Genomic DNA, 12,571 nt, shown 5'->3' on the forward strand with positions numbered 1-12,571 from the left:
GCGAATATTTCCGGTGGCGTGGAGGAGCACGCGCGCAGCGTGCCCGTATTTCGTGGATAGAAACTTTCCAACTTTCATCCTAGGGAACACCCCGGATATGCTTTCTAAATCGATAGCGGCCCCAGCCTTCGACAGACGTGTCACACTCTCTTCCTCGAGACGTGCATTCCGCGAGATGGATTCGACCAACTTCTCCCTTCGAAATGTTTTCCATGAGAGAAGGGAGAGAGATAGTTGAGGAGTTGGAGGTGGTCTCTTGTTGTTCTTCGTGCATTTTGGCGCAGGGGGTTGCAGCTCGCTGCTTGAGGTGTTTCAATGGGGGTTTGATTTAATCTATTTGATGTAACGAAGGTGAAAGGGTGTAATGGAGGAGATTGTGTTCGTTCAGACTGGTTGTCGTTTTTATTGCGACTGTTGGAGGTGAACGCAGGTGTGTTCTCTGGTTGGGTCAAAAAGGACCCGGAGATATAAGGTGTGAGAATTTTTGTCTGCACGCCATACGAAACTGGACAACGAACTTTTGACGTAACGTAAATTTGATAAGAGTAAAAGTTATTTAAAAAATGATGGGTCAAAAAAGACCCAGAGACCTTACGACAAGAGATCCTAAACTTTAGATATGATTAATGCTGAGAGAATACAAATTTGATGACGGAAAAGTTATTAAAAACATAAGGCGATGAGTGGAAAAAGACATTTCTATTACCAGCACGCCATATGAAACTGGACAATGAACTTTCAATACAATATTAAGAGAATATGAAATTGATAATAAGAAGGCGATGGGTGAAAAACGACCCGGGCACCGCAGAAGGGTTAAAAAAGGGTCCGTAGGATTTTTGGATCTCGCGTTTGCGGAAAAACTGTCGAGTAAATTCCTCCACGTTCAAATTTCCACCAACTTGCGAGAAATTAATCCACTTAACAGAGATCAAGCTGAAAAAAAAAGGAGAAAATGAACTCCCTATTCCTCCGGCATCTTCCGTTAACAAACAACAGAAACACAACAGCAATCTGTACAATCTACGTCGAACAATTTTATACCAGCGATGAAATAAAATTAATTAACCTGCTACTCCATGAAGAAAAGCGAAAAAAAGAGCAGAGAAAGAGGGGAGGGGGGAAAAAGCGTCGAAGAACCGTCGATGAAATAAAGGAGCAACCGGAAGCGGGCAGAGCGGCCGCCATTTGTGGAACCAGAGGAGGGTAGGCTAAGGGAGAGAGAGAGAGAGAGGGAGAACCACTTTGAATGTCCACGGGTATTTCGGTTCTTCGGTTAAATTACATCCGTCCAGGCAACAATATTCGAAAGAGAAAGGGTCCTGGGCGGCATTGAAAAGGCTGAACCAGCGGGGCTAAAAACAAAGCCGCGCATTATACACGGGCGGTACACGACGAATATTCGTTAGAAAGTAATGAAAGCCGTTGTTCGAATGCCAGCCGCCGGAAAATCGCTGCTCTGAAACGCGAAAAATGCCGACCAGCCGAGAAAACGTGGAAAAGAGGCAACGGCTGTCGCGTGCAACCTGCCGAATTCCGACGAACTTTAACGTCCACGATACCGTTCTCTCTCTCTTTTTTTTTCCTTCCTTTTTCACCCCTTTCTTTTGCGCGACAGAGAAGCAGCCACCACGTGACTCTGCAGACGTGCCGGTGCTTTTCGATACGCGACGTCGGGAAACAAACGTTGATCGATGTCGAGCTGGGCGAGAGAACGTTGTTAACCCTTTCGCGACGGCGGAACTAGCCATCAGTACGCCACTAAAGAACGGGTCGTCGTGCCGTTAGCGCACACCATGCGCGTTAAGAGTGTCTCGCGTTTATTCCAATTTTAGAGGATTTCGTTGGAACAGCAGAGGACTTGAGGGTGTATGGGATGAAGGGAATGTTGCTGAGGCCTTGTTTTGTATTTTAAAATAAATCTTCACTTTGAGTTGCTGAGGCGACGCGCTTAGCGGATGCCGGATATAACCGGCGCTAGCCAGTGTGAAGCATTTAGTGGATGCCGGATATAATCGGCGCTAGCCAGTGTGAAGCATTTAGTGGTTGCCGGATATAACCGGCGCTAACCAATGTGAAGCATTTAGTGGATGCCGGATATAACCGGCGGTCTTCGTCGGAATTTTTAGGTGAAATTTTAATGTTGGATCTGATGCTGAGTTTTCGTAGATTTGAAATTGATGTTGCGGAGATCGACATCAATTTACTTGAGTGATGAGAAGTTTGTTGAAAAATTCTCAAAATTGCTAACTTCTTTCTGGAGATTTTTGTGTGACTTGCGATGCACAGTGATTCCAAACTTTTGATCGGTAGTGTGTATTGTTAATTTTTTATTAACGAATAAAATTACCGAAGTAGTCTGAATTTGGAGATCAATTTACCTCGTTTCAACTGATCAAACAAAATAATTATACAATTTTTATTTTTCCAACACACCAATTTAACAAATAAAATTACCAGAGTACTCTAAAAGGCAATAACGTCTGCAAAAAAGGATCAAATAATAAATAATTCCTCCGATTCCCCCTTCCCTGTCCTGATTTCACTCTTTCGATTAACCCCTTTCTTACTCCGCGCTTCTCCATAGCCTCCCACATCTTACTCCTTTTTACTGTGTCGAAGGCCGCTTTCAGGCCTCAAATGATAGTTCTTCACAGAGAAGACGAAATTCTTCACACAGAATATCCAATCCAGAACCCAAACCAGCTGAAAACGAAAGACGAAAGCCTGCAGTTTACAACCCCCAATTCTCAGTCGTTCTCCCCGCGAGAATTGGCAATCGATGAGTTCGCGAACAGCGGTATAATCCAAACATACACCGGTGTAATCGAATTTTCTCGAAACGGTGATCAACGTCGACCGAAAAGTATCTCTGGAACGATATCGCGCAAGTTGGACGCGAAAGGAGGACCGTTAAAGGGAACGATCCTAATGGAAATTCCAGATTCGAACGGTTGTTAAAGGAGCTATATCTGCGGACGCAGCCGTCGTAATTGACGCGAGCCATTTTGGCCGGAACGCGACCATAAAACGTCCCGCTTCCATCCACCGCGATTATATTCGATCGAGTCGAGGCAGCTGCACACGCGAAATTCTTCCTCCGTCCGGGCTCACTTCCGGTTGCTATTTAGAAATTTTTCCACAGACGACGCGACGTAGGAGAGACAGCATCTCGCTACGACAGAAACTCGCTTTTTCTCGTAGAGGAAATTTGGGAAATTTAGGTTGACGTTTTGCACGTACTTTTCGAATGTTTCAGTGGATACTGATATGTGTGGGAAGTACTGTTATGCGTGTATTGCTACGGCCATTTAGATTGCTGTTGTATCGTCGGTTTAGTGCACGTATGAGCAACTCACGGCCTGCGACTTCTTTTCCCCGCAAAGTCTTCAAATTTGGCGCTCTAGGTACTGATTAGTATCGCGTTTCATATTACAATTTTATTTAATGTACTAGCCTTTTTTGTTTAATATCTAACCAAAATTGTACGAAGCACATAATCACATACAAGAGTGCATTGGAGGTGTTAATATAATTTAGTTTGGCCCTTGACTCGGAGAGAGAATGATAATTTGGCCCCAGAACCAGGAAAGGTTGCCCATGCGTGGTTTAGTGGAAGAGTGGAAAAAGTAACTTCAAAATCGAGCTATTTTTGCCGAAAAAAAATCGTCACTAAAATTAAAATTATACTATTAGGCGGCAATAATGTGGCAATTTAAAATAAGGCTGTTTTAACCCTTTTCTAAGGACTGAGTTTGCTTAACAATATTTCATTAGAGACCTTCAAAACCCAAAACAATTTTTCACCCCTAAATAATTGAGTAATTAATAATTTTCTACCACAAAAAGTTTGAATTCGATTTCTGCGGGTCAATATTGACCCACTAGAACGCCGAAGCTTCACCTACCCAAGGGTTAATCAGTATTACTTGAAATTCCTTCTGACTTCCGACTTCTCGAGCTCCAAACCAAGCCCTTTGAGCTATTTTCTCTTTTACTAAAATACAAACTTTGATCGAGTGCCTCTACGGACCACCCTTACCCTAAACGCAGCTAAAACTAGCCTCTCTGATCCTCAAAAAAATGGTAAAAATGATCACACGGACCTCAAACAACGTGGGAGACCACTGACATTTTTCACGCCAAGAAAAAGCTCGAATTCAGTTCTTCCAACACTTTCATTCGCTCCAAACTGACTTGTCGAGGCTAGAAACCTGGCACTGAAGAAGGTTAATCGTGAAATTAACGATCGTTCTGAGGATGGAAGAGTCGGTAAACGCGATTTAGAGGTACAGAGATTATATTCGAATTTTTTGCGCGTTCTAATTGGGACAGTTTATTGAATATCGATGGCGTATCGCGGCGCCGTGAAGAGGTACCGATGGAAAGTGAAACGAACGCATCGATTAGATTCGTTAAATCCGAGAGCGCCGTTAATTATCCCTATCGATGGGGAGCCAGGTAACGACCTTACGTTTTGCTGCAGCAACGTTTCGTTCCGGAATCCTATTACAAACTAAATTAGCCAGGCGATATCTTGCGAGGGAGCGCGCAATTTTCTCACCTTCGGCGACTCGGGGGGACGGTAGGAACAGCGGGTTAACCCTTTAAATACTAATCTCGCTCTGAAAGATGCTAATTAGTAGTTGGAGATTAGGTACGCACTGCGTGAGATATTTCACACCTCCACTTTTTATCTTGTGAATTTATTAAATAATCCAAGTGACAAATGCGTTTAATTCCTTCATTTTTGAAAATTGTTTATTTGTGGTGTTGCATTTATATGTTAAATATTTTTCTTCGATCCAAACGCATTATTAGAGTAATGTAGAATTTATCGATCCCTTCGCTTTCCAAGGAATATTTATTTACTGATTAAATATTATTATTAAATTTATTTATTTATCTTCTGATAAAAATATGTGAGAATTTCTTCATTTCTATCAATTTTTTGAAGGAAGATATTCTTGATGAAATTTTAACCCTTGTAGAAAATTTGTCGATCTACCATTGTTAGATACATTTATGTATAATATATGATACAGTCGTTCATAATTATTAGAACGCTCATTATAGTCTTACAGAAAATATTATACAATTTAAAAACTCAGCATAACGTATTATTAAAAATATACTCGTCATACTACAAGCTTCTAGCCTAAATAATTTCCTTCAAGATTTGAATAATTGGGAATATTATTCGTAATTTTATTATTCGTAATATTATTCGTAATATTATTCGGACATTTCTTCGTAAAACTCGGTGTAATCCATCATTTAAAAAAAATGTACTCGTCATACTACAAGATTCTTCCCACAATGTATCACAAATATTTCCAAAAAAATAAGAAAGAAAGTAAAAGATATCACCAACAACTCTAAAAACAACAAATTTTCTTCAAGATCTTCATAATTCCATAACAAGTATTCAACCCTGCTTCACATTTAACCCACGCAATGTACACTACCGGCCAAATGTTTGGAATCACTGTGCATTGCAAGTTGCACAAAGATTCCCCCAAAAATTTCGAATAATTTGTAGTATCGTAATTGTGAGCATGAGAGAGAAAGCGGGCGACGATAACCAGGCCCACGAAGGGCCTGGCTATAAAGTACGGCGTGCGAGAGCTGAAGATGCAGTGTGTTTGGAAGAGTCGAGAGGCGTCAATAGAAGAAGCGTGTGTCGCAGTCAATTGCATTATAGTGGAGTATCGTAATTCTGAGCATGAGAGAGAAAGCGGGCGACGATAGCCAGGCCCAACGAGAGGCCCACGAAGAGCCTGGCTATAAAGTACGGCGTGCGAGGGATGAAGATGCAGTGTGTTTGGAAAAGTCGAGAGGCGTCAATAGAAGAAGCGTGTGTCGCAGTCAATTGCATTATAGTGTAGTATCGTAATTGTGAGCATGAGAGAGAAAGCGGGCGACGATAGCCAGGCCCAACGAGAGGCCCACGAAGAGCCTGGCTATAAAGTGCGGCGTGCGAGGGATGAAAAGTCGAGAGGCGTGAATAGAAGAAGCGTGGCCAGGCCCAACGAGAGGCCCACGAAGAGCCTGGCTATAAAGTACGGCGTGCGAGAGCTGAAGATGCAGTGTGTTTGGAAAAATCGAAAGGCGTCAATAGAAGAAGCGTGTGTCGCAGTCAATTGCATTATAGTGGAGTATCGTAATTCTGAGCATGAGAGAGAAAGCGGGCGACGATAACCAGGCCCACGAAGGGCCTGGCTATAAAGTACGGCGTGCGAGGGATGAAGATGCAGTGTGTTTGGAAAAGTCGAGAGGCGTCAATAGAAGAAGCGTGTGTCGCAGTCGATTGCATTATAGTGGAGTATCGTAATTGTGAGCATGAGAGAGAAAGCGGGCGACGATAGCCAGGCCCAACGAGAGGCCCACGAAGGGCCTGGCTATAAAGTGCGGCGTGCGAGGGATGAAAAGTCGAGAGGCGTGAATAGAAGAAGCGTGTGTCAAAGTCAAATGTATTGTAGTTATTCATATATTTTGTTAACGAACATCTGTTTATATTTCTGATCCCACAAACTTTTCAACGAATCCTTTATCACTCGAATCAATCGAAATGAGGTAAAGTGCTATTGATCTCTAGAACATCAATTTCAAATCAATAAAGAATTAGTAACAGACTCGATGTTAATGTAAATTGGCAGGTGATACCAAACTTTTGGCCGGTATCTGAAAAATTGGCGAAAAAGAACCGCATAACGACCGCAACAACTCTAAAACCTACAAAGTGGAATAAATAAATCGGTAACAGGTTACCGAGAAGACCCTTCACGTTTCCATTCTACAGAATCGACGATTCTTTCGACGTTTTCTCGCTCGAGTACCGGCGCGGTGGCCGACCGACGTCTCGAGTTCATTTCCGTAATTGACGTTGCATAAAGTCGCCAGCCAAGTTACGTAAAGTTTCGAGAGGGGAGGCCCTCTCGTGCTAACGAACCCGTAATCGAGAACGAGAACGCCCGGATATTTCTCTCGTTTTCCATTAAACAGCCATATTCTCTCGGTGCTATCGAGCACAAACCCACCGGAACCAAAGGGGAACGTGTGGCGAACAAACTACTTTCCACAGTGTATACCTATATATACAGTTGGTCTAAGGATGCTGACGGTGTCTATCGAGAAAGTTAGGTTTTCATTGCTCGAGTTTGGAACGAGGGAGGGAGGGGAGAAAAAAGTACACAGACGACGGAGAAATGAAAATCGGCAACAATAAGCTGGCCAATTGAAAGCCGTCCAATATGAAGCAACCCGTTCAAACGACTGCAACTACTCTCGCCTAACTGATTCTATATTCTGCCGCCATTTTCTTCGATCCTGCGCTTCTTTTATCTCCACTTCTTCGCGTTTGCGAGTTCCTTCGGTTCTGTTTGATTTTTCAGGGTTTTTTGTTGGGTGAATTTTGAATCGAAAGTTGGTTTTTTGATAAGATGAATGAATTAATTACTCATCTGTTTGTTTTGGAAGTTACTTAACCCTTCCGACTCGACGGCAAATTATATACTTGCCGTATAATAACGAGTTAGACTCGTGCCACAGATTTTGGTCAAGACCTGATAAAAACAGCTATATCCGAATGGAAAAATTAATTTCATTTCCAATTTTCCGTTCCATTTATTCAACTGAAGATTGAAAAATTTCGCTAATCTATGATACATTAGCATTTCTTAATTAATATTGTACTAAAACGGTAAATAGCTGAGGCTTAGATGCACAGTCAGGAAAAGAAATCATACGTGAAGGGGTTAAGCAAATTTTACACCACGTCACTTCCAACCTACTTTTGCTAATAAATCATTTAATTCCAACCTGTTCGAAAGAAAAGCTCACAGAATGACCCGAGCGTGCTGCATGTTTAAAATCCAGCAACATAAAAAATCGAGGAAGAACAGTATACTGCAAAGATTTCTCGAGTTCGACAACGTGGACGGGCAAATTGCCATTGTCTACGCCGCCGCCTCTGATTCCTCGTCCTCTTCCTCCTCGGTAATAAAGCAGCGAAGCATCCGCGACACAATTCTTCGGATTTAGCCATTTTCCGGGTCCAAGGACGTGGAAACGCAGGGAAACCCTCGAACTGGACTCTCTCTCTCTCTTCGGAGTCTTTGTTATTCACAACGGGCCATCTTAATCGCTTGGACTCGCGGATCTTCGTCGCGGCGGCCGGGCGTAAGCGGCTTTAACTTATTTGCCGAGTACTCGAGGAACGAGGCGCGCCTTAATGGCCGTCGCTCGGCTGAGAAATTCGCGGGTAATGAATGCGAAAACGTTTGGCAAGCGATGTCACGCGAGCTCTACTCCCCCGCTTTATTTAACTCCTCGTGGATTATTGCCGGAGGTGCTGTACGGCCCTTTATCGTATATACGCGAGGGAATTATCTCTCGAAGATGATTTGCAAAATTCAGCGATAATCGCTTGGGGAAGTTTGTAGATGCTCTGATTGGCTCGTTTCTTATCATCCGCGAACTGAGTTTGGAGATGTCGCGTTCGAAGTGTCGAGTTGTGTAGATTCTTGAGAAGAGCTTCGTAATTACTGTGATTGTTTAAGTCTTGAGATATCTTGATAAGTTTTAGATAAGAGTGGAATAGACGAAGATTTCCTCGCGAAAATCCTCTAAACATAATTAATCGCTTGTGAAAACTCCGTAGCTCCTATTATTCAACCCTTTCGCATCCCTAAACGAGATATCTCTCAAACTAATATTCCACCACGACCCGTTTTTCCAAAACACTCCACGAACAAATTTCTACCTATTCCGCTATTTAAACGCGACAGCTCGCGATATCTCCATGTCGTTCATCTGACACTTCGTACTCGCTATCTAAAAAATTATTCCCCGTCCCACTGAAAAAACACCAAATATCTCACTCGAACCATCAAACGAACAACATCCAAACATCTCTATCTCGTCCACAGAGCGAAACACGCGAAAGGGTCGATAATTTTTTGAAAAAAATACCTCCACTGCGTTTGAAAAGACGGGAAAAAGTAGGGAAATCAATTTTTTACACCTCGATATACGTCCACGACAGCCTTGGTCGCGATTTAACGAGCCAGGGTCCCGATAGGTCACGACTAAAATATTGAAATTCACGTCGGTGCAAGAGAGAATTGGAATTTCTCAGCAGGTGGAACGTGGAACGTTGAATAAGAATCGAAGGACAGGCGATATCGTTTACCTCAGGATCGATCGTTGTGCTTTTCGAGCGGAGGGGCTCGGTTAGTCTCGAGGGGGCGAAACGAAGGCGGCGGCGTTCGCCATTGTGTCGGGGCGTTTTTTCAACGGCTGTAAACGCGTTATTAGGAGGTTTTCGTCGCTTTTGTGCGTGCACCGTGACCCAGTTCCGACTGGCGTGACATTTCGCCCACCGTTTTCCGCGTTTCACAAGTACCTTGACATCTTTCTCAACAACTTTTTCTAGAACGTTTTATCCGCCTTCGCTATTTACCCACATACACCCTTCTCTCTCTCCTTCGCCCCTTCGTCCAATCGATAGCGATCTTCCCAAAATTAAATTGAACCTTCGTTCGAGCAGCGAAGACGACGAACTTACAAATTTGTCACCGTCGCGAATTTTAGCCATACACCGTGGAAGAAAAGGGAGCGCAGAGCCGGTTGTAACAACAACGAAACAGCACTTGGGCAAGTGCTCGAGCGTGCAAGTATCCCGCAAAATTGGGAAATCCGTGTATCACGGATATCGTAACCAGCGGGTTCAAGGATTCTGGCCGAGCTGTGGTAAATCGGGTCAAGGGTCGAGAGAGTTTCATCGCGGGGAACACGGTTTAAATCGGTGATTTTCACCGCGACGCGCGACGAGGCAAGAAATTTCTCTGCGTCGAGGCAATAAGGGTTGGTCCCTCTTTTTCTAAATAGGCGTGGTGGAAAGGGCGAGGAGAGAGAGTGTAGTGTTCGGATCAAAGCGGCGTTCTTTCTGTGGAGTAACGCGTGTGCAGTGGGGACTTTTTCCCGCGGGGGAAAATAAAATCGCGTTTTCTTTCTTTTGCTTTCATCGTGCTTTATTCGAAATAACGCGACAGGCGAGAGAGAGAGAGTGTGTGAGGACGATGGAATTGTTGGAGCACGGATGTAAACCGCTTGGCCGTGCATAATTCGTACTGGTAATTTAATATTAGCGTTTAGAGAGGGCGAAAGGGTGGGCTAGCCACGAACGATAACGCCAAATGTTGGATTAATTGTAGCGTTGCGTTACGATTACGATAGCTGGCTGGGCGTAAACTGTTATCCGGCTCGGATGATTATTTAATTACCTCCTCTCCCCCGGCGTCGAGGGCGGGATCAACGAAATCTATGAATTAATGGACACCGTTGTGTGTACATATGTTCGTGTTCTTCCACTGGGTGTGTGCATCGTTGAATTGAAAGGTGGGAAAAGCGAGAAAAAGTGGTGGGTTGTTTGGGGGATGGACATTCGAGGTGGAAGATTGGGTTAAGAGGGAGAATTATAGTCTGTGTCGAATTAATTGTCACTCGAGGTCACCAGAGCTCGGATGATTAAAAAATACAACATTCTCTGTGGAAAAATGTCTGTTAATCGTCTGCAGAAGATTATACGGAGATTCGGAAATATAGTCTGTGTCGAATGAATTGTCACTCAAGGTCACAAGAGCTTAGATAATTAAAAAATATAACATTCTCTGTGAAAGAACGTCTATAAATTCAGAATTATAGTCTGTGTGGAATTAATTGTCACTCCAGGTCACACAAACTTGGATAATTAAAAAACACAGCGTATAGTATACAAAAATGTCTATAAATTCAGAATTATAGTCTGTGTGGAATTAATTGTCACTCCAGGTCACATAAACTTAGATAATTAAAAAACACAGCGTATAGTGTACGAAAATGTCTACAAAACCTTTGCAAAAGATTACAAGAAGATTACAGAATTATAGTCTGTGCGGAATCTGTTGCTACTCAAGGTCGCAGTAGCCAAAAATCTCCCTCACTACCCAATTCACCTATTTCACACTTTTTCACTCTACTTCGGAGAGAGAAAAGTGTCTGCAGAGAAAAATCGAGGGAAAAAGGCGAATTCACAAACGCAATTAACCAACGAAGGAACCCCCGAACGAAATTTCCCATTCGTTTCGCAGATAACGGACCCAGTAGCAACGAATGGAAAACAATTCGTAAAGCGCTCCAGAGGATCATCCAGTTGCAGCGTTCCGTTCTTTCGCGTCGATTCGAAGGCAACCGACAGAGTCGAGCGAAATTAACGATCTTTTGTTGCGCGAGTTCGGGAATTTTGCGCGGCGTCAGCGCGCAAGAAGAGCCAACTCGAAAACGGAGAACGAAAATTCGACCGTATCTCTGTCATCTCGTCGAGGTGATTGAAAAATCACCTGTGCGTGCCATATAGCTCCGATCCATCGTTGACCAGATGAAACGATGAAAATCGACCGGTTCGAGCGATTTTCTCGCTTAGAAACAATTCTAGTTCTAATCGCTGGAAACACTCGACCGAGCGTAATTTATCGAAGAATCGAACGATAAGACGAGGCAAATTGGAAATCTAAGAGAGTGGTAGTTTTTAACGAGATGGTTTAAAACCGATTTTCACGCTAAGAAGACTGATATTTCTGTTCTACAGTCCGACTGGGATATATAGTTTCGAGTCTCTACCTCCGGTTAAAAGGGAAAGTTTCTTCGGTCGTTGGAACAATTAAGAGTTGGAAACGAGTTAGTGCCGCCTGCTGGCTTTTTGATCGATCGAGCATAGGTTTGCGCATCGTGACCGATCTTGTCTCGTTAACAGTTTACCGGAACTTATCGGAACCTGTTATACCGCTATCAGAGAACAATCGGTGTTCTTAATAAGTTAAACTTCGCTGATTGGTGGTGCGAAGCAAACTGGAATTCTAACTTACGCTGGGGTTAAACACGCAAATCCTATTCCCATTGGGACACGTCGGAGAAACTCGAGTTTCGATACTTCCATAGAAATCTCGCATGAAACGTCTAACATATACTAAAAAAAAAAAAAATTGCCACGAGTTTGACACCACTGTGCATTGCAAGGCAGGCCAAGAATCTTCAGGAAAAAGTTCAAAATTTATGAAACTTTTCCTAAGTTCTTTATGTTTAATCTCGTATGCAATGTCTAAAATACACTATCAAAAATTTCAACGGCTGACACGTACTTTGTCGTAAGTTTCGAAGGAAAAAGTTCAAAATTGACGAAACTTTTATCAGTTCTTTGCATCTATTACTTAAAATACTAATTGCACTAATTGGTAAGAGATTCAACATCGGTGCAAACTGAAACAAGTTGTCCCAAACTTTTTCCCGATAGCGTATTTACATTGCTCCCATCATCGTACACCAAAAAACCTCACGAATTCAAATAAAATTCACATTAATCACTAATATATGAATATTAGCAAGAAATCTAGAAAAATTTTTAATAAAACATTTCACAATCTGTCGAAACAATTTTTCTCTCGCAATTCCTCCATATTTGCATCCCTAACGCAACCACTCGATCTCAAACTATCACAGTTCTAAACATACCAATAAATTATCACTAATTATC

Source organism: Habropoda laboriosa, unplaced genomic scaffold (assembly GCF_001263275.1).
Source record: "Habropoda laboriosa isolate 0110345459 unplaced genomic scaffold, ASM126327v1 scaffold203, whole genome shotgun sequence".
Classification (NCBI taxonomy): Eukaryota; Metazoa; Arthropoda; class Insecta; order Hymenoptera; family Apidae; genus Habropoda; species Habropoda laboriosa.